We start from the raw sequence: 23,469 nt of genomic DNA on the forward strand, positions 1-23,469 counted from the left end.
ATTAAAGGTGTGTGTCACCATGCTTGGCTGTTTCCAGTGTGGCTTTGAACTCACAGGGATCCAGATGGATCTCTGCCTCTGGAATGCTAGGATTAAAGGCATGTGCTACCACTGCCTAACCTCCATGTTTAATATTGTGGTTGTTCTATTCTCTGACCCCAGATAAGTTTATTAGGGTGCACAATATTTTGGGGAATACAATATCACCACATTTCCCCTTTTTGTCTAAAAATAAAAAATGCTTATAATTAATACAAGAAAAACTATATCAAATAAGCATATACAATATACACAGTCAAGAATTACATTAACAATGTCTAGTCAATTAACATTTGACAGATTCAGACAAAAATTTTTCATTACTTATCCTATTTAAACCATGTCCTCTGTGATACAGTATTGATATGTTTACATCTAAGAAATATTGTTTCTTACAATTCCATTTAATGGTTTGTTTTTCTTTGATTTGGAGTTGGTGGTTTCCTTTCAGTGATGTCAGCATTTGCATAAAGTGTGCAATCATTTATCTACTTCAGGGATAGTAAACAACTTCCTGCAGGAAGATGACACTATGCCATGACTCAGCTAATTCTTGGGAGTTTAATGAACAGGATGAGTGTCAGAGCTGATCCTCTGTACACACAAGATTTGGCAATCTGCTAATATTACTAATCCACTTACCACTGTAGTTTTTGCAAAACTTAAATGTGATGACTACATCACTATAGATTTTGCAAGATTTAAATGTGATGTGATGTGAATATTATCTGTACATTGCAAACACCATAGAAAGGTTCTTTAGTACTGGTTCATGTTTGATATTTACTAGAACAAGGAATAGAGCATGTACTCCAACCACACAGTGTGGGTGCTATTATCCTTGTCTAGGGGATGAGGAAAGGAGTCTCTGAATTAGTAAGTATTATGTCCAGCTCCAAATAGCAATAAAAAGGAAGGAGTCAGAACTTTAAATCCCAAATGACTGAGTCCAATTCAGTCTCTCCTAGCAAAAATGGAGAAGGTGACTTAAATGGCCATCTCTGGTAATCAGATTGGTGACTACTCTAATTGCAATCAGAGAGCCTTCATCCAGTAACTGATAGAAACAGATGCAGAGATCCACAGTCAAGTACTGACCAGAGCTTCGGTATGAGCCAGGGATGTCAAGGTCATGACAGGGGAACCCACAGAAACAACTCACCTGAACTAATAGGAACTCATAGACTCTAGACCAACAGCTATGGAGCCTGCATGGGACAGACCTAGGTCTTCTACATATGTGTGACAGTTGTGTAGCTTGGTCTGTCTGCCAGACTCATAGCTGTGGGATCAGGGCCTTTCTCTAATGCTTTGACTGGCATTTGGGAACCTATTCCTCATACTGGGTTGTTTCACCCAGCCTTAATACAAAGGAAGGAGCTTAGTTCCACCTCAGCTTAATATGCCATGCTTTTTTGACATCCATTGGAGGCCTGCCTGTTTCAGAATAGAAACAGAGGAGCGAATTGATGGGGCAGAGGAGAGGCAGGGGTGGGAGTAGGAGGAGAAGAGGAAGGGGAAACTGTGATTTGGATGTAAAATAAATGAAAAACTTAATAAAATTTTAAAAAGGAAATAGTCTACTCGCATTGGGATGGGATGGCCAGGAGCTCGAGGTCCACATATACCATGTGTGCCTTTTCTTTCCATCTCTTCTATCAGTGCCAACCATCTGCAGTATCCTTATAGCCCCAGCTTAGTGCAGGCCATAGGTGTGATCTGCATTGTGTTGCCTCTCATCTCCTAAGGTTTGCTTCACAGGTCTCTAGGGACACAAAGGATCTATGTGATGTAGATGCCCATCTGACCTTTGACTTCCTAAATACTGTGGAGGACACGTACAGATGCAAGCAATATCACAGTTTGCAAGAGGTCAGACATGCTCAAATCCATGGGTGAAAAGGTCCAAGTATTTTAAGTCAGACTGCATGTCATCAGATGAAAAACAGCCACAATATAAAGATAAGGACAAACTTTTACTTTTAAGAATAAGCATTTCCATTGGGGATGGATGCCCATTTATAAGTTCATTGACCCCAGATCTTCTGATAAGGTCCCCATCACATGTCAGGAGATGGTGGAATGACTTGAAGAGGTAAACTGAGAGATAAAGCAAAGAACTTCTTCAGATAGGAGAGAAAGAGCTTCCATCTTTGTAAATCTTCATCAAAACCTGCTTCATGTAGCCGGGCGGTGGTGGCGCACGCCTTTAATCCCAGCACTCGGGAGGCAGAGCCAGGTGGATCTCTGTGAGTTTGAGGCCAGCCTGGGCTACCAAGTGAGTTCCAGGAGAGGCACAAAGCTACACAGAGAAACCCTGTCTCGAAAAAACAAAAACAAAAACAAAAAAAAAAAACCTGCTTCATGTAAAAGAACCTTTATTGTGGAAAGACCTATTAGTCATTAACATTGTCAAAGAGACACAGTGCTATCTATTAATACTAACTAAATATGAAGAAATAACCAGAAACAAATCTGAATTGAATTCCATTCTGCAAAACAATTTGTCTCAGACTTTAAAGAATGGGTAATTTCATAGAAGACAAAAGAACCTAGGGAAGAGTATAAAGGGCAATATTAAACTGCCCCCAAAGACTAAGGATGTGTGCAATGAATGCCAATATATGCTTTCAATAGAGAAATTCCTCAAATACTGGAAAACAGAAATACCACATTATCTTGCAATCTCAATCCTGTGTATGTCTGTCCAAAGGAATAAGACTGTTACCTCAAAGAAATAGTTCCACCACCATGCTCATTGTAATATTGTTCACAAAAGTAGAGAAAGATAAAATGTCAGTCCATGAGTAAACTGATAAAAGAACTATCACAAGTAAATATGTGTATATGCAATAGAATATCTTTTAGCCTTAGAAAAGAAAAAGAAAGGTTGTTATTTGTGACAATGTGGATGAACCCAGAAGGTGCTAATGATGAGTGAAAACTTGAGCAGAAAGGTATACACTGTGTGATCTCACTTATGTGAAAGATCTGAAGAAGCCAAAGTAAAGACAACAGAAGGTACAGGATCTGGGACTAGGGGACAGTACAGAAGTGGTAATCAAAGGACCCATGCTGTCAGTTGCAGGATGGATAACTAATGCAGACCTATGACAATTTGCTGTGTAGAGTTAGTAGAAATATGTTGTGTGCTTGAATTTGGCTGAGGAGTTGATCTTAAATATCCTCATCACTCACAAATAAACAAGTTATGACATGAGATGGTGGGATATAAATCTACATGATCATCCTTACACACATATACATGAAGCAGAACATGAAGTAGCATACACTGAATATACACAGATTTGTATCTGTCAAGTTAACATTGACAAAGCTAAAAAAGTAGTGAGGAGAATAAAAAGAATATGGAAACTGTCTACATACCATGCAACTATGCACTAGTGAGTAAGAAACAAGTTAATATTAATCAGAGCATGTAAACAAATGGCTATGTACACATGTAAATTTTACAAAATTTTGATTGTGAGTTTTTACACTAAAAATGTAGACATTCTTGGAAACAATGATAAATCCAACGAGTCAGGCTGCAGCACTCGTGTTTTTGAGGATGCAAAACTGGTTGTATTCTTTCATTTTTGATCACCCTTTATAATTATGTGACAATGAGTCATGTGACACTAGATTAAACCAGTTGCAGGCTAAATTCTTTAGAAAGCAGATGCTGAGATGAGATCATAAACCCACTGGGAATCCTCTAGAGCCATCATATGCCATCTCCAAATAGCCATCTCTTGTGCTTCTGAACTTTGACCACCCTAGGAATTGAGTATCCCTAAAGCAAGAGGCTTTCAGCAGAAAAAGCACTGATGCTAAACTAAGTCCATCTTCAAGCATCGCTCAGCAGCTGGGCCTTCCTTGAAGAACCAACCACATGGGGCATCTCCACCTTCACATGTAACTTATTCTCTCTCATTTCAGAAGTAATATTGCTTTGTAAAGTATTCGCTTTAATTGAATTTGGAACTTAATCTCAACTGGTTGGTTCAACTTAGGATCTGCTGAGGACTGGACTCTCTGCCCCTTATCGGACATGTTGAAGTTCCAGTCTCCCTGTGCCACTGTCTTTGGTGGCGCCATCACTAGGAGGTTATTAGATTAAGTGAGATCATGAAGGTAGCACTTTTACCTAGAGATGATGTTCCAGGAGGAGGAAAAGTGCATGTGTTTAGAAAAAAGACCATGGGTGGGGGAGGGGTACATAGTAGCTATCTACAAGCCTGGAGAAAGCCTTCCCCCAGCACATTCTGCCATAACCTTGAACTTCACACACTGAACAAAGGTTTTGTTGTTTAAGCCACTCCATGTATGGTACTTTATCATGGCAGCCTGAACTTGATCTAACAGCTGGATCTTATGGAGGTGTTTTCTTAATTGAGGTTTCCTTCTTACAAATAATTCTAGCTGTGTCAAGTTGACATAAAACTATCCAGCACAGGTGATGAGAAATCCATAGGTGGGGAGTTAGATGGCATCACTCCCTGAAGCTTGGGAAGCATGGAGTTCATTGCTCCTGATGACAGGCAAATCACGCTAATTTCCAGAATGGAAATCTGGTGTATGTTTGTTTGATTTTTAGTTTTAATGCTCAGCTCCTAAGCAGAGAGGAGGGAAAGAAAGTGGTGTCAGACTGATCTAAAGTTGAAGGTTTTCACATGGATGAGGTGTTGGATAGCAAAACAAAGGATCTGAGAAAAAGAGCAACAAATTGTTTGGGAGCAGGAAAGGGGCTGACAGAGAGAAGGAAAAGAGGAAATGGATTAGACATGAGGACTTCAGGGTCAGATCTTCGGATAGTTACAGAGGGAGACACAATGTGGAGTACAAGATAGAGGCAGCCTTAGTAAACAGACTTTCCATAGTAAAATGGGAGCTGTGATCTGGAATGAGAATTGGTGATTCAAGACTGGCCATTGACACAGATTTGGAGCTGTGTACTCAGGATGTAGAAGGAAGCAGACTTTCTTTCGTGAATGCACTCTTGCTCCCTTTCTCAGCAAGAGGACCACTCTCTATAGATGTATAAAAATTTAATCATCATTTTAAATGGAGCTTATTGTAATTGTATTTGTGGATAATAAATCTCTTTTCCTTTTTCCTTTCAAAGCTAGCTGTGTTTTCATGGTATGAATTTCTGGGCCCTTCCAACTACAGCTGCTCCACATCAATCTTGCATGAACACCAACAACAAAAAAAAAAAGTGCATGTGCCAGCAGAAGGTGAGTAACACACTGAGCCTCTCAGCCAGGGCTGGTCACCCTGATGTGTAATCAATCAACAGGAAAGGTGTGCCTTTTGCAAAGTTCCTAGAAGAGGTCACTTTCCTAGGTGTGATCAATCTCCCCCATGCTGATCCTGTTACAGCAATTACCAGTCTACCCTCACAGCTTCCCCTCAAGGGAGCAAAGATGTGTCTGGGAATGTCCTCAGCAGGTTAGATTACATTATAGCATAACTCACTGTAAATTCTCTTCATAAGTAAAAAGCAATTTGAGGTTTTAAAACACCAGAAAGCATTCTGTTTGGGATGGAACTATGCTGAACAATTATAAACAAACCACAGAAGTCACCTCCCCCTCAACAGGAATCAGCAATTCTTTCCTTTGACATAGAAGGCAGGGGAATCATCCATGCTCTGTGTCCCAGAGAGTTCTTGCTTGGCAGTAAATAGTATTTATTCTCATGACCTGTAAAGGTGATAGGAGAGAAACCAGTCTTTACTGAGTACTCAATACATGCCACCCAATATTTCATCCATGCTGTCTTCTCTAAAACTCAGTATAACTCTCAGCTCCCTCTGGAAACCCTCTCCAGGCGACTTCCCAAGTCAAAGAGTGACATGTCACTCTGCATGCCAATCTGCATGGGCCACAGGGAAGCCAGAGGGTCAGGGTAAACATTATTCTGCATGTGGCTGTAATGGTTTGTTGTAAGGTTGACTTTTGTATTTGAGTTTTGGTGTGTATGTGTATCCATGCTTGTGTGTGGAAGCCAGAGCTGATCATCAGGTGTTTTCCCCAATTGCTCCCTCTTATTATTTTTTGATAAGAGTTGCTCACTGAACCTAGAGCTCACCAATTCTGCAAGACCTACTAGCCAGCAAACTCCAGGGATCTCCCTGTCTCTGCCTCCCCAGAGCTGGGATTATACGTGTGTACTGACAATCCAGCATTTTTCAGTGTTTTGGAAGGCTTAACTTGGGTCCACAAGCTTGTACATCAAGTTCTTTGCTGACTGATCCATCTGCCCAGGCCCAAGCAAGACTCACACTTGAATTGTAAACTCACCAGTGTATATTTCTCTCTTCCATGCAATGGGACTTCATGCAGAGTGATCAGGATAGAGGGATAAGACAGGATTTCTGGGACAGTGTCTGAAGCTGGAACATGAGGCTCAGATGCAGACTGGAGCTCACACCATGAGACCCACTGTTCTCAGGACTTTGGGCTTCCGGTGAAACCACACCACCATCTCTTCTACATCTCGAGTTTGGCTGAGTACAGACTTCTCAGGCCCTGCAATTACATGAGCCAATCTCTACAGTAAGCAAGCAAGCAAAGTGCTGCCTGCAAGGTTCTAACTAACACGTGGATTAGGACCCTGATGCCACACATTCTCCATTTCTTTACTTGCTGGGCACCACCTGCTTTTGCTCTGGACTGTGTAATTTTAGTGAGTGTTACTCATATCAGCATGCTGAGCATCTAGAGCCACATCTCACTGATCAGATGTCCAATGGGTGGGAGTTATTTAATACTCATAAAGTAGTCCACGTCCTTGTCATTCTTCTGAGCAGTTAGCAGTCATCAGAAAATTCACATAATGTGTGAGAGTTGAGATTCAAATCCAGGAACACATAACTTTAAAATCCTGCAGATTTTTTATACAGCGTGTGCCTTTGTGCCTTTCTACTTCTATTATCAAAAAGACTTCCTTAACAATTAAATTTAGCTTAGAATTAATTTTAATAAATGACAAATGAAGAACTCTTCCCCATAGAGACAGTATGCTTGAATTCAAATCCTAGAACCTACTTTCCACTACTGTGCAACTGCAGATGGCCTGGCCTCCATGCCTCAAAGTCTCCTGATCCATAAACTAGAAATATTAAATAGCATGACCTATGTGCATCTATAAGCTATTACCAATGCAGTACTGCCTATCCCAACTCTTAGGCTTCAGTGAAAATCGTGAGTAGTGAGGGCTGCTGCCTTGGTCTGGTTGCAGAAGTGCTCCTGATTCCAGCTGTGGTGGCGGATACTCCTAAAGGCTGCTGTCAGAGGGGATGCAGGTTCATGGACTGTCACTCCTCCTGAAGAGCATCTTCTGTGGTGCTGGTGGGCACCACCAAGGAAACAGAATCATTCAAAGCCTTTCTGGTTTATGTTTAGGGACAGTACACTGGCCTCTTCACCTGCCAGTCACTGACCAAGGAAAGACACAATCAAGTGTAGAGAAGCAAGCCCCTCCCACAAGAAGGTCACACCAGGATGTAGTAGAGAACTAGAGGGAATTAAGAACTGGACTGGGCCTGTCTTTTGGCCTCCACCATATCTGATATTAGCATTACTCATAACAGAACCTGCCACCCATTAAGAAATGAAGAAAGGTTCTAACTGTTAAAATTAATTATCTATTTATTAAAGGAAACTAAGCTCATGGGCCGGCGCTGCCTCTGTCACCAACTGGCAGTAAGACTGAAAAGTCAGAGCATCTCCTTGTCCTTTCTATACTGTTAACCTTCCTTTGCCCTTTATTTTTTTAACAAGCCACTAGCATTGACCAGGTAACACATGGAAGGTAACCATTTGCTCAAGATCAGAAAACTTCTCCTTTTTTAAGTCTTAGGAAACCATAGCTCTTATTTCTATAGATGAATGCTTCAAGGCACTGAGGTACTTCTAAGCATTAGTCCTCATCATTACTGCTGAGACAGAAGCAGAAGGACTGTTACCAGAAAAGCCACATGCAAAGATTATGCTGTGAATTGGGGATGGCATGGATACAGGTTTCTGAGAAGGGATGAAGGCATGTGCCCAGATAGCGCGTATACTCAAACCTGAACCCAAGTCCAAGGCTTTCTCCATTTTGCATATCATATAAGATAGAACCTGAGTGCTGGAGCACTTTGTGGGGGATTCTTTAGTGAGCCTGGGAGTCATTTGTCACAGGATCTAAAGGTGTGTGGTGGCCACCAGCCTTGGAGACACCAAGCACCAGCATGGTGTCACAGGACAGCACAGTAAGCAGTGGACAGCCAGAGCCCAAGAAGAAGTCCTAAGGCAGAGAGGCCACAGAGGAGCCATTGCATTCCCCAGGCAGAGGGCAGAGCTGAAGCACAGCAGCAGGGCACCTGCTAAGGCAGAACCTGCTTGAAGTTTATCACTTCCTCCTCATGGAAAGTATCTATATACAATCTAGAAAGTGGCTAGAGGACTCTCTCACTCACCTCCTTTGTGCCCAGGTCCTGGAATGTTATCTCAAGAGTCAAAAGTAAGAATACAAGAAAATAATGGCATTCCCCAGAAATATTCTTTTCCATGGAAGAGCACACCAACTGGTTTTCCAGTACCAAAAAGTAGCCCTGAAAACATACATACAAGTAACACTATATAAATTGGAAGGTTATGTCTAGGAATATATACGTATATACAAGCATATACATATACATGTAACAACAATTAATGGAAGAAAAGGAGGCCATGAATTTGAAAGAGGGCAAGAAGGGGTATGAAGGGGGATTGGGACAGGTGGCAAGAAAGGTAGAAATGGTGTAATTATATTATAATCTCAAAAAATAAAGAGAATTTTTAAAAATGACAGTTGGGTGACACATTTTGAATGGCACAGAATAGAGGCCCAGAGACACACCCAGGGGTACAAAATGCCTTCAGGTTCTGTCTCACGTTCTTGCAGAACCATCTTCACTCAAGACTAGTGCTGAATTTGGAAAACTGAATCATTTATTTCCTCTCACAGAATTTTTTTCTCCATGACCCAATGTAGCTTCCACTATACTTTTCCACATTGCATTAACTCACTGGGTTAAAGATCTCAGAACCTCATTTTCTATGGCCAGGTGCTGACATCTTTCAAAAGCAGCCCCTAGAACTTGGAAGTTGAGGAACTCAGCAAGGTGTCTCCTTAGCACACCAACCAAAAGCTAACTATTAACTCCCCCTGTACAGCAGACATTGTTCTGGTACAGTGCTTCTCAGCCTTCCTAGTTCCTCATGTTGTGATGACTCCAACCTTAAAATTATTTTTGTTCCTACTTCATAACTGTAATTTTGCCACTGTTATGAATCACAATGTAAATATCTGTGTTTTCCAATGGTCTTAGTCAACCCATGTGAAAGGGTCATTCAACCCCCAAAGTGTCTTAATGCACATTTTGAGAAACACTGCTCTGGTACCTAGGAACACCAAAAGGGTTCTGGGTGATGTGCATCCCAGAGTCCCAGCACACTCCGTTATCCTAATAATCCATCCAGAGTAAAATTAGCTAGCAGAGTAGATGTCTACTGCTGAGGACAGTGAAAGTTATTAGGCAGTTATATGAGGATCTTACAACAATTAGTTCTTGTTCTCCTTACAACAATTTAGTTTCCACTTCTGAATAACAGGTCAACAGATGCCCTTGTGAGGTGTTGAGCATCTGAAGTATTTTCTCTCTTTGATTGTCTCTCTTCATTTTCTCTTACTCCTACTCCAGTCTGGTTAGCTTGCTGTAATGTCCACTCGTGAAAATAAGATTTTCTTAAAACCTGCAGTTGCTTCTACATCTCACTGGAAATGAGCACTGTTTGAATTCCTAATCCTTCTCCTACATTGTGAAGAGCAGAGTCTAAAGTTTACCTCTTAATGGCTAAACCATTATACATGTTTAGTTCTTGAACTTATGATGTCAAAAAGAGTTTTAACTGATTGCTATTAATAGCAGAGGTGATTAGAATTCATTCCACTTCCAAGCACACAACTATTTCCAATTACATCCAAAGAGTGAACATTGATGATTCTATTAAGTCTGTTTTATATATATATATATATATATATATATATATGTATATATATGTTTTTGTTGTGTATACAATATATAAAAAATAATATATATGTATATATATTAAGTCTGTTTATATATATAGTCACATCATATGCATATTTAAGTTGCATCTAATTACTTCAGTCCCCTTGAGAAAGAAGTTAAGCAGTGAGGGTGATTCCACTCACCATGCACCCAAGAAGCACCTCCTAAATTAAGTGTGAAAACAAGAGTTATGGTGTTTCTTCAGTCTCAAGTCTCATGGGCATCTCAAAAAATGAGTGTGATCTTAATGTTCAAATATAGTTTTCTTCACATAACATTGCTCCTATATGGAAGGAAGGCAAGTCCCTCAAAACTTGGGGACAGAAACAGTACAGTGTGCCCATCCTGAACATGAACCCAGAAGCTGGATCTGTTAAAAAGCTGTGTTCCCATATCTAAAAAGACATCTTCCTTACATATTTCCAAAGTTAAGTCTGCTCTATGTAACATTCGCCTTATAATCTGGCTGTGAGACTTCACCTTGGTATAAACCATGATTTTATCCTGATTCCAAATGGAGCCAAGGTCTTTGAACCTTACCTCTCTGACCTAAGGAAGCAGATGCTGTCTGTGACCTCCCATATGTGGTCTACATTCACTGTCCACTCCCAGCAGCATCTGTTACCCTAACCCCAGGCTTATGCATGGGGCCTGGCCAGATGTACAGGGGAATTAATGAACCACAGAGGCACTGATAATAAGGACCTACAGGACAGAACAGACAAGAGGCTAATTCTGGGGTGCATGCTTCACATGTCCCTACAGTTACCCAACTACAAAGAGTGGTAACTTGCTTGACGAAGCTGGATTTTATACACTGGCTTTGTCTAATGCTTTTTTCATGTCCATAGAATGTTTTCTGGGATCCACTGAGGAGCGAATTACCCTTGAGTCTTTGGCTCTAGAGAAAGTTACGTTTAGAATAATCCTAACTACAGAACAAAGAATCACCATCCACAGCATCAAGCTAAAAACAGCTATAATGAAAATGAGCATGAGGTGCAGTGTTTACAGTACCACATGTGTGAGAGAACATGTGTACTGAGGTATACACAACCTCTGTAACATCCCCAAGCTTGTTAACTATAAACAACTTTAAACATGGCAGTGTCACAAAATGTGAGCTTAAGTAAGTGAAATCAGCTCTATTCGATGCCTGGTATCACATTCTCCTGGGAAGAGAAGGTCTGGAGGCTGCTTGACTGCTTTTTGTACTATAGAAGACACGTCTTCCTACAGAATCATGGATGTCTATTCTGTCTCTTGTATTCAAAAAATTAAAATTTTACATTTTAAGTTTGTTGGTCCATGGGTGGAACATGAATAGTGAATAGCTCATGAACTAACTTAAGTCATAAGCATAGAGCCTCCTTTGGGGCTAAGAAAGTTTAAATTTGATGTATACATTCAGATTAACCCAATAGACAGAATAGCAAAGTATTTAATGAGCAAAATTAATTACTGTTAATTTCTTAGTGAGAAAAATCTATATCTCAATAAAGCTTCACTCTCAAGAAGCTATTCAAGTAGAGAAGTTTCCTGGCAGAAAGGTTGAGGGTAGATGATTAAGAAACATACAGGAGACCATTACAATTCCAGGGCAAACAGAACTCTATTAGGGGTCTTTGATGTTGATGAATGTTGCTTGAGAGATTGAATTATTATTGCAAAGGATAAAATGATTAAGGATGTGTGGTACTTAATGGTGTATCTCCTCTAAAGTTATCACTTCTTGTAAAGTTTCCCATGGAATTTTACACTACTCAGATGAGGAGACTGACTTAAAATGAAGGGGTGTTAATGGCTATCACTGTTGTTTATTAAGAAAGATTTCCAGAACCAAACACACCAGTGTCTGAATTCTGCTTCCTGTATTTAAGAAGCACCACTGCCTGCTGCTGGGGGGGGGGGTCTTCCTTCACCTCCTCCATGCTGTGAAGGCCTGTGTGACAGTTGACATGGAGTGTTCTTGGCAACCTAATGACTTGGCAACCACATGACTGACTCTAGAATATATTTCATTTCCCAACAATGACATCTGGGCTTATCCCCTGACTGGGACTGAAAGCAGTCTACACACAGTGCCTTAGACTTGACTGTAAACCTCTAATCACTGTTTACCCCTTAGTAAGAAATTGTTAATTTTTATTTAAAAAAATATAGTCACCTTTTCTTTGTATTTTAAATAAATAATAATAACAATTATGCAACATTGGTTTATCTTTTTAGTAAATAATTATTTCATGTTCACATTAAAATGATTCCAAAATGATCATCATCATGTGTTCATCATAGGTGGAGATGTGATTGGTCTCATTCAAACACAGAAAATAATCTCCACATGTTAAAAAATGTAAAAGAATATACATAGGAAAATCCCAGAACAGGCCTCCACTCCAGTATTCACTGTGTAGAACTGTTCTTAGAACAGCCCTTTGGTGCTTATTACGGTGCTGTCTTCAAGAGCCAGGTCTCCTGGCTGCTGTCATAATGAGCTCTGCAGAGAGAGAGTAGAGGGGAACAGAGGAGCAGAGGGAGAGAAGGGAGAGAAGCAGGGTATTAAAGAAGGGCACCTTATCAGAACCAAAAGCAGCCATAGCTAGGTGGATATTTTATCATTTGTCATTTTTAAAGCAACATTTGAAGAACATGGCAAAAATATATTTAAAATCTATTTATTTTCCTTATGATTCTAAGTAGAGTCTTCAGGATTATAAAGGCATAGCCACACCAATCCACTACAGCAATCTGGACAGTTGTGCAGAAGTCAGCCACTTGATCTTTATTATGAAGTACTGATCGGAGATTTGCAAAGAAAATCAAGCTTTTAAAAATTAGTGCCAAATACAAATGTAGGCAGGTACCTTTTGCTTTTATGATGAATATATTATACATAAGATGTCCTAAACCCCCCAAGCCTCAACACAGAAATACACACACACACACACACACACACACACACACACACACACACACACAAAGGCCAATGCATGCACACATAAACACACATGCACACTTACCACACATACCTACACACATGCACATACAAACACACACCACACATATGCACACAAACAGATGCATGCACAAACACAGACACATACACACATACACATTCCTCAGTGAATGGCAGCAAAAACAAAAACCATCTTCTGAGGCCACTTCCATTAACAGTAAAAACCCAACAGACTGACCCTACAGAATATATCCCAACAGCACAACAGTATCTAGATGATTCTCTAGATAACAGTGAGACACTGAGCACTGACCCACATTCTTCTCATGAGACTATATCTATTACATCCCATCATTACTGTCAACCTTATAATCAATATCCAATATCCATTGAGAAAGAATGTGAGAAGCTGATCAAAATCTAATATAAAAAGTGGAATTCATGCTCTAAGTAAGAAAATATTTGATTTTCAGAAGTCTTAACTCCCAAGTCTCTAATTATTCTGACAATTTGTGGGTTTCTGACTCCAAAGAAAGTGTCCTGTATAAAAAGCAGCAAGACAAGACTGGTGGAGTTCTTGAAATAATTTGTGTTGGTGGCTGGGGAGATGGCTCAGTAGGTAAAGTGTTTTCATGAGGACCTGAGTTCATTCCTCAGAACACACATGAAAGTTGTCCTTTGTAATCCCAGTGCTGGGAGATGGAGACAGGAGGAACCATGGGGCTCACCAGCCAGCCAGTCAGCCAGCCACCCTAGCCTAATGGGTGAGTCCTAGGTCCCAGTGAGAGATTTTGATGACACCATCAAAGATTGATCTCTGGCCTATACAAACACACACCACATGCAACACACAAGCACACACATAAACCTATACATAAATATACATTTGCAGGCACATGACTGCACACACACACACACACACACAACACACACACATACACTGACACATGTTGGAAAGGATAAGTGGAGACTCAAATACAGAAAACCTAGCTGTTAAATGTTTAAAGCCTATAAAATAAGTCTGAAAAAAATCTGCCCGATTTCATTCAAACGTGAAGTTGGTTTGTTTCTAAAGCCCATCACACAAAGGGTAGTGACTGCTACAAAACCATCTCCTGTCTTTCCACCCACACTCTTCTTCCTGAGCATGCAAGTGCTAAAGTGTTGAATGTGTGCCAAAGGTATCATTTTGAATGCTTCCCAGATAATCCAAATGCAAATATATTTGGATCCTAAAGCACATTTTCTTCTTCCCACAGATGTGATAAATCCAGGCCACAGAAATCCAGGAAATACAAAATAATTTTTGTCACTGATCCTGGCACAATGAACTGGAAAAGCAGGTAATTTTCATCCCTGGAACCTTCCCACATGTCTGCTCCTACTTGAGGCCTTGAGAGGCCTCTCCTGTGATTTGAGGGAGTCCTATGATGGGCTTGTTCTGGTACACAGACCTGAAATACCATCTTCAATCTCACACACAGTGATCACATGTGGCAGATTAATGTCAGTGAGTCTTTGAAAAAGTAAGGTTCATCATCAGAATTTTCCTCCAGTACTGAGTTATGACCTAATGTGTTTCTCGGCAGTGCCCCAAGGAGATGAAAAAAGATGGTGGGGAATATTACATAGTGTCCATAAAAACGGTCTTCTTTGCCATCATTCAGATAAAAGCAAGGGAAAGATTGACAAAGCCATCATTTCTAGAAAACAGTATATTACATGATCATTGAAATGCACCTAACAAAATGTGAAGTGGATCATGCTTTGAATGTCATTTTTAACATAGTAATATGACTGTAGATACACACTGCTGATGCCTCAAGTCACTCACTCACTTTGAATGGAGTCATTGCACATTGTTAAGGGTTTTGTGCATGAGGAAAGACTGTAAATGGTGTTGTGGTTACAGTTTTGATTTCTATATGAACTATCTAATGTGATTCTCTTACAAGGCTGAAGTCACATTCATCATAGTAACAGAGTGCATTTTATTGGTCTCATGGTGAGACACTGTAGTTGTAGGATAGATCAGCTGCCCCTTTGGTTTTGTGCCTGAAATTGATGTTTTTGTTGTTTATTTTTCTTTTCTTTAGGCACCCAAAATCTTCTGAATCCTAATCCCTTAGACAATTGTGATACAAACACTACTAGCACTTGGTAAATATTGAGATAGATTTATCCTCAAATTTAAGAAAAAGAAAAGCAAAATATGTAAATGTATACCTGTCAGTTTGACTTTAGTCATGAAGCTTTGTTTCTGAGTTTGACTCACAAGGTTCCTGAAAGAGTTTTCAAACAAGAAACAGCTCAGTATATAAGAGCTATGAAGGTGCTTGATAACCAAGTGTCCCTGGTCTATACCTCAGGAATACCATGGCTCCTGGAGTTGTGAAAATGTCATTTGAGGAACTATAACTGCTTCTGCTTCTCAAATATCCTTCTATCTAAGGTCCTTGGGTGCAAGGATAATTTTTAGTTCTTCCTGTAACCAACAGTAGAATTTCTTCATGTCTTATCTTTTGTTCCAAAATAAGGGACCATGGAAAGCAGACTGGTACCCCATACCCACTCTGAGCCTCACGCCAGTCACTCTGCCTCTTTGGTTCTTGGTGTCCATATGAAGGTGCTGTATGCACAGCTATAGGCTTATATACAGTGATTCTACAGAGGCTGGGCCCATCAGACTCACCAGTTAAGGAACACATTAGTCAATTTACATCTGGTGCAAGGCCTGACCTTCTTGCACAGCCATGGACTGAAATGTGTTCCAGGACAGCTGTGTTCTATGTGCTGACTACCTGCAAAACAATCCAGTGGGTTTGAATTATCCAGTAACATTTCACCTGAAGTTGGTCAACCATCCGTTTAGCTTCATTGATGCATATTACCAGAAGTGGTTTTAATCTGCTCAAAATGATAGAGATTCTTAGTATTGGGAGGGAAGAGTGACTTTAAGAAATCTATTTTGCCAAAAACTTTATGATTGAAATTATATCTTAAAGAGACTTTTTTTATCCTTCTGTGTTTCTTTCTGATGTAGCAGATGCAACCTAAAATTACTCAAATATTTATATTTCTGTCAATGGCTTTAATCCATTTTGTCACCTAATTGTATAAAGCTATCTTCTACAAAGTAGGATACTGGTATTTTGAAATAAATTGATTTTTTTTTAATGGACATAGTTAAAAAAAAAAGCTACAGATGGGATATTATATACAGTTGTTTGCTTAGTGGATGGAATATTGAATCCTTCACCCATTAAATGCATCCTCACCACAGATTCGCTGCACCTGCTATTTCACATCTCAGTATGCTCCATGCTGAATATTGATGGTCCTTTGAAGATACTATGGAGTCAACTGAATGAGTAGAAGCAGCCCAATGCTGACACCTGCTGGACACATAATTGTATGCATCCAACTCTACCCTGTACTTGGGAAGCACAAAGCAAAACAGAAGTTTGGTTTACTTAGTATGCATTGCTTCTATTTGTCTATAAATTCACCACTTATACCGGTGCTAATGTCTAGAGGGTAGGCACTATGGGACTCCGAGATCTAAGAAGAAAGACAGAGAAACCATGAAGTTCTCAATAGGCTGAGCTCAGAAATGATGTCTCTCAGCCCCGTGAAGATACATCATCTCTGGGCCACGAATCCAACTCTGCAGCAAATGCTTCATCATGGGCAACTCCTCTTCTGATCTTTGGAAACTCACCTCTATTCTAACTGTTCTCCACCCCAGTGAGGTCTCTTTAATATGTTTTCCTTGAGTTCTATGGATCTATGCATTCCATTATGAGTTATAGCTTTAGTTTTTCAAGGTAGGTTGGATAAGTTACAGTAAGAACAATAATATTTGGGTTTGGATTATAGGCGCAGACCCTCATGCATATCTTTAAGTGTAGGATAATTAATTAACTTATTAATTATTTCATTCAACATACATGTTTTGTGTGAGCTCACTAGCAATGACACCCAACTCCTAAAGTTTTAAATTCGTGGCTCACTGCTGAAAAAGAATACCTCACCACCCAGCAGATCTGCACAAGTTACTCACCTCACCAACTGAACCTCGCACACCATGGATAGCACTTCCTTGCTTTCCACTGCCAGTCCAGCTGTCTCCACTCTTTGTTTCTTGATTTGGCTGTTCTGATACTTCATATGCAGTAAATCTTGCTGTATTCATCCTTCTGGGGTTGGCTTATTCCACTTCCTATGGGGGACTAGCCTCCACCATTATTTACCCCCAGAGACTCTTGAGGAATGAGAAATAAGAGACTTAGTTAGAAATAGAGGGGAGAGAAACAGAGAGAAAACACAGGACAGACTCGGGTGGGCCTGGATCCTTATCCACCGGCCCAGAACTTTATCCCAAAAGTCTATTTATAACAATGCCAAGGGGTGGAGCAAAAGACCTCCCCCTTGCTAGTTACAGTCAAGTGTAGACCCTTACAAACACCTGGTACCCAGGCCCATGGTCCAGTCAACCTTTTATGCAGTCGTGCTGGGTACAGCCACTAGGAAACCTATTGGGCTACAACAACTTACCATAATGTCTTCCAGGTTCATCCACCATATTAAGTATGGGAGGATTACCTTGTTTTGCTTTATAACTGTGTGTGTTCTGGGAAGATTAAATGTTTATATAAAAGAATGAAATTTAACACTATGTTTATGTCACACACAACAATATATTAAAAATTCTAAATACAAGAATGGAAATTGTGAAATTCCTCAAAGAAAATGCAAGTGAAAAGCTTCATACATGGGGCTGACAAACAATATGGAGATGTTATAGAAAAGGCAAAATTATGTGGGCAGGATGGCTTTAAATCCAAAGGCTCCAGCACAGCAGAGGAAACAACCACACACAGTAGGGCACCAGAAGGTGTGGAAACTCTGAAAACCATGTATATGGTCAGGGATTGGTGGCCAAACCATATGTGGAATGCCTACAGCTCAACAGCAAAATGATATCGAAGCCCCAAGAAGACATGAGCAAGTGGCTTGAATTGTCTCTGAAGACAATATGCAAATGGCTGGAAGGTACAGAGCAGATGCTCAGCATCTACAGTTATTGGGAGAATGAAAACCAAAGCCACAGCAAGACGCCACATCACACTTGTTAGGATGGCCATCATCAAAGGCATGAGTGTTGGTGAGGACATGAGCAAAAAAAGACACCTGTAAACTGGGGATGTGGATATAAATGGTGCATCCACTAGGAAAAGGGTTTGAAGTTCCACAAAATAAATTAAAATTACATGAAATCAGAAACCATAATATATAAGCAAAAGATCTGTAAGTTAAATAAAATAAAATAAAAACATCCCAGACAAGTGACTGTATGTATGGGTCCTAGCATTGGCATGCGTTTCTTGTGCTTTTTTTCCACTTTTTTTTCTTTTTGTTTGTTTTATGCTATTCTGAATTTTTTTTTTACTTTATCTTATTTTATTTATTTTCTAGAAGTCTGTTTGTATTCTAATGAAGGAGAGAGAGAAAGGGTGTGGACTTGGGTGGGTGGGGAAGTAGGGAAGATCTGGAAGGAATTGAGAGAAGGGAAACTAATCAAAATATCTTGTACAGAAAATCTATTTTCAAAAAATCCATAAATTATATTTGAAAATACATCCAAAATAACTGAACCCAGCACCGTTTCCATTTATCTGTGTGTTGAGGTGCACATGAAACATTTTAAGATCAGAGAATAGCTTTGAGCAATCAGTTTTTCTTCTTCTACTACATGGATTCCAGGGATTGAACTCAGCATCGAGTGCCTTTGTGCAGTGAGCCATCTCTCTGGCCCTGAAAGCAGGATATTAAAGAAATGCATACATTCCTGTGTTCGTCACAGTATTGTTTATAATGGTCAAGATGTGAAAACTGCCTAAGTGTCCTCAGCTGAGGAATGGATGAAGGAGTATGAGATATGCCTACAATGTAAACTTCTTAATTAAAATTCAAACAAATAGTAAGTTATTGCAAGATCCTGACAGGAGCCATCCTGGTTACTTTCTGTCACTTTAATAAACACAGATCAAAACCAACCTGGGAAAGAAAAGTTTTACTTCAGTTTACCCAGGTCACATCTCCTCACCAAGGGAAACCAAGGCAGGAATTCATGACAGGACTATGAAAGCAAGAACTAAAGCAGAGTGGGGTGGCTTCAGAGATGGCTTAGCAGTTAACAGCACTGGCTGCTCCTCCAGAGGACCCAGGTTCAGTTCCCAGCATTCACGCAGTGGCTCACAACCATCTGTAACTCCAATTTCAGGAGACCTGATGCCCTCTTCTGACCTCTGTGGGAATCAGGCATGCATGTGATGCACCATTGTATACGCAGGTAAAACACCCATACATATAAAATAAAATAATACTCTAAAAAAGAACTGATGATAAGACCGTTGAGGAATGCTGTTGATGTACTCCTCATGACTCCTTGCTTTTGTATATCACCTGCCCACGGGGACCTTTCACATCAACTATCAGTCAAGAAAATGCCCCCCACAGACATACACACAGCTCAATCTGTTACAGTCAATTTCTCAATTGAGGTTCCCTCTTCCCAGGTAACTCTAATTTGTGTCAAGTGGACAAAAATGAATCATCACAAGAGCAAGCAGTAAAACATTTAAAATGCAGAGCAGTCTAAAAACTAGTGCTATGGACCCTCGTTATTACCTTTATGCTCAATTTACTCTGCAGAATGTTCTGAGATCTGATTCAACTGAAATGTGAAGTCCTCAAAATGTGGCCATCACTTGCTTGATTGTATCCTCTGTGACTAAGGAGACACCAACCATAAGTAAGTATTCAGTAATGTTTGTTAATGTGTATTCTATTTCTGAAATGAGGAGTGTTATCATTTCATTCTGTTGCTGTGATAAAACATTCTGACCAGAAGCAATTTAGGAAAGGAAAGGATTTATCTAGCATATATATGATACATATGTGTGTTATTATATATTATATAGCATATATATATATATATATATATATATATATATATATGTCATGGTCCATCATTGAGGGAAGTCAAGACAGAACCTCAAGGAGGGAACTTGAAGCAGAAACCATGGAGGACACTGCTTGCTGCTTGCTCAAAGGCAAAAGCTCAGCTAGCTTTCTTATACATCCCTAGACCACTTGCCTATTGATGTGATACCCACAGTAGATTGAGCCTTAACAATCAAGACACTGTCCCACAGATATATCCACAGGCCAATCTGAGCTTGAAACTATTCAATTTCAAGGCTTTCCTCTCAGATGACTCTAGGTTGTGTCAAGTTGATGATTATAGCTACTAGGAGAGAAGGCATGAGGAATTCACCTTGCACAAGGCAAAGATACACAACTATATTGTTGACTAACAACATCATACAGAGAAAAGTGACAAATAGGGAGATAGCTTCCCATAGTAGGTTTTCAGAGCTAGAGGTAGATGGCTGCCCTGTCACAGCAAAGGGAGACTGTAACTTACCATGTGCTGTGGAGCCACTGCACCAGCATCCTGGAAGGAGGACTGGTGTAGGGAAAGAGCACCCTTCAGCACCACAGGAGAGAAACAGATCACACGCAGATCTGTCCCTAGGTTTTCTCAGCACATCTGCAGAGCTCCATGAGCTGTGCCCTACACAGGTTCCTGTTCAAGGTTGTTTCCTGCCACTAACCACAGATGCTCTGTGTCTGCCCTAACAAATCTCCTAGATAAACTCCTAAAGCTCATACTGGACAAAAACTATAAAATTAAACTTTAGAGACAAAGTTTAGTGTTCCTAGAACTGGTTTTTTTCCTAGAAACCACACAATCAAGACATACATATTGAGGACTAGGCATCCATGTAGCATTGAATGGAAGTAAAAAAACAAAACAAAACTATGGGCTCACTTTCTACTGCTGATCTTTTTTGTTCCAAAGCCACCATATCACTAGACAGCAAGGTAACATGTAAATTTTGTAAGAGGTGACTCAGACATGTCTCCTTTAAATGGTGAGATTCCCATTGTCTCTGCTGTTATCTGTCAAGATATTCTCCCATCCAGTCTCCAAACCAACATAGCTAAATATCCATGTACATCATCATGGTTAGAGGGATGAAAGTAGCTGAAATCAGATGGTTGTGTATCTTGAACTGTATAGTCCTACACAACAATGTTCCTTGCTTCTGATTGTGTAAACCCCTCTGGAATCAGCTGCCTATGTTCATGGCTTGTGAAACTTGGGCTGTATCTCTAAATGGCTGGGAATCTACCTGCTTAACTCCACCCATATCCCAATTCCCAATCATGCCACATTCTCTTTGAAGCTTCTTGTAGATGTAACCAACCGTCTTATTAAATAAGAAACCCAGAACCAATGCAAAGAAGAAAGCCAAGAGATCAAAGCTAAGAGCCTTACCCACCTGCCGCAGCTAGCCTCTTCAGCCAAGAGACCTCTCCGAAAGAGACCAACTTCTTGTCTGTTTGTCTTTATATAGAATTTCTGTTCTGCCTTCTCATTGGTTGTAAACCCAACCACATGACTGCCTCGTCACTGCCTGTCTGTACAGCCCTCCAGGTCTTCTATGGTATTGAGATTAAAGGCGTATGTCTCCAATGCTGGGTGTATCCTTGACCACACAGAGATCTACCTAGCTCTGCCAACCAAGTGCTGGGATTAAAGGCATGTGCCACGAACGCTCAGCTCTGCTATGGCTTGCTATTAGCTCTGACCCCCAGGCAACTTTATTTATTAACATACAAATAAAATCACATTTCAGTACAACTAAAATATCACCATAGCTTCTATTTCTCTTTGACTGTTCTATTTTTAGCTTCTTCTTTGCTCTTTTATGCCATTTGGGAACAAGATCAATGCCCCTTTTCCAGCCTCTCCCTACACAGACATACTACTTCTCCAGCATTTTCTCAGATAGTACTCACTTCCTAGTGTATAGAAATTTATTCCTAGTTTTTTTTTTTTTAATGCATCTTAGAGGGAAGCTTGTTAAGACACAGGATGTTCTTCCAAAGGGAGGAGAAATAGTTTATGTTTCTGGGAAACTCCTTAAAACTCAGGAAGCAAACAACTCAAAAGCTCCTGGAAGGTTCTGAAACTGACAAGATGCACTAGGCCCCTCCCTCTAGATGCTTGTATTAGTAGGAAGGACTCATCAGAGACACTCATAGACCAACCAAGTTTCCAGGAAGAGGCAGAGACCAGCTTAACTATCTGAAGGAGGCATTCTCCAGCCTGTTACGCTGCCTGAAAGTTATACAGTGCATTCCAGGGTTCCTGCTTTCATGAGCAGTCACCATGCTGGGGTGAAATTTGGCTGATGCATCTTTCTTTGAGTCATTCCTGCTACTTGAAAGTAACCCCTTGTCTTAGAGTTTTCTATTGTTATATGATAAAACATCAAGAATAAAATAAACTAAGGGAGGAGAGGATTTATTTCATATTACAGTTTATATGCCCATCACTGAGGGAAGCCAGGGTAGGAACTTGGACAGGAATCAAAGCAGAAGGCATGGAGGAATGCTGCTTTCTGGCTTGTTCCCCAGGGCTTTCTCAGTCTGCTTTCTTATACATCCCAGACCACTAGTCTAGGGTTAATGTGGTGATATTTTATTTGTGCATCCCAATAAAACTTATTTGAAGATCAGAGGAAAACGCCATCCACTATATTAAACATAGAAGTCAGGCAATGGTAGCACACACCTTTAATCCTAGCATTTGGGAGGCAGAGATCCATCCAGATCACTGTGAATTCAAGGCCACACTGGGAACAGAGCCTGTTGTGGTTGTGCACACCTTTAATCCCAGAAGTAACCTGGAGGCCTGGAGGTCTGTGCAGGCAGGAAGTGATAGAGCTGGGCAGAAAGATAAAGCGATGTAGCTGGGCAGAAAGAGGATGTAACAGGGCAGGAACTGAAAGGCATATAGGCATAGGTATACAGGATGTAGGTCTCTCTTGGGCTGAGGATTTCCTAGAGGGTAATAGTGTGGCTGGCTTCTTTCTGCTTCTCTGGTCTCTCAGTTTTCACCCCAATATCTGGCTCTGGGTTTTTTATTAATAAGACCATTTAGCAATTCATCTTACAGTTTAACACCACCCATGATGGACTGGGTTGTAGAAGGAATCTTAAAAGTTCTTATTAATAAAATAAAACCGGAGGCCAGTTATTGGTGTCAATGCTGGTAGATCAGAGAGACAGACCAAGCCACAGCTATCTCACCTTGCCAATTCCTCAGCTGGTTTTGTCTCCTCAGACTGGAAGCTTCGGTGTCCTCATCCTAATGGCTCTCAGCTGAATTGCTGCTTAAAAGCCTGAATGCTTAACCAGCCAAATGCTTAACCAGCCACATGCTTAA

The 23,469-nt window shown here is 40.3% G+C and overlaps 1 long non-coding RNA gene across 1 annotated transcript in view; it reads right to left on the reverse strand.

Moving 5' to 3' along the window:
• Positions 1-2,400: 2,400 nt before the first annotated feature.
• LOC114702489 overlaps positions 2,401-23,469 on the reverse strand; it is a 36,030-nt gene continuing 14,961 nt past the window's right edge. The window contains exons 3-9 of the long non-coding RNA XR_005091869.1: positions 19,797-19,899; positions 17,167-17,367; positions 15,330-15,904; positions 12,515-12,644; positions 8,510-8,644; positions 6,348-6,575; positions 2,401-5,747 (exon numbers count right to left, since the gene is read on the reverse strand). This is a non-coding gene — a long non-coding RNA (uncharacterized LOC114702489). The remainder of the gene's footprint in view (positions 5,748-6,347; positions 6,576-8,509; positions 8,645-12,514; positions 12,645-15,329; positions 15,905-17,166; positions 17,368-19,796; positions 19,900-23,469) is intronic.

This window comes from Peromyscus leucopus, chromosome 6 (genome assembly GCF_004664715.2).
Source record: "Peromyscus leucopus breed LL Stock chromosome 6, UCI_PerLeu_2.1, whole genome shotgun sequence".
Lineage (NCBI taxonomy): Eukaryota > Metazoa > Chordata > Mammalia > Rodentia > Cricetidae > Peromyscus > Peromyscus leucopus.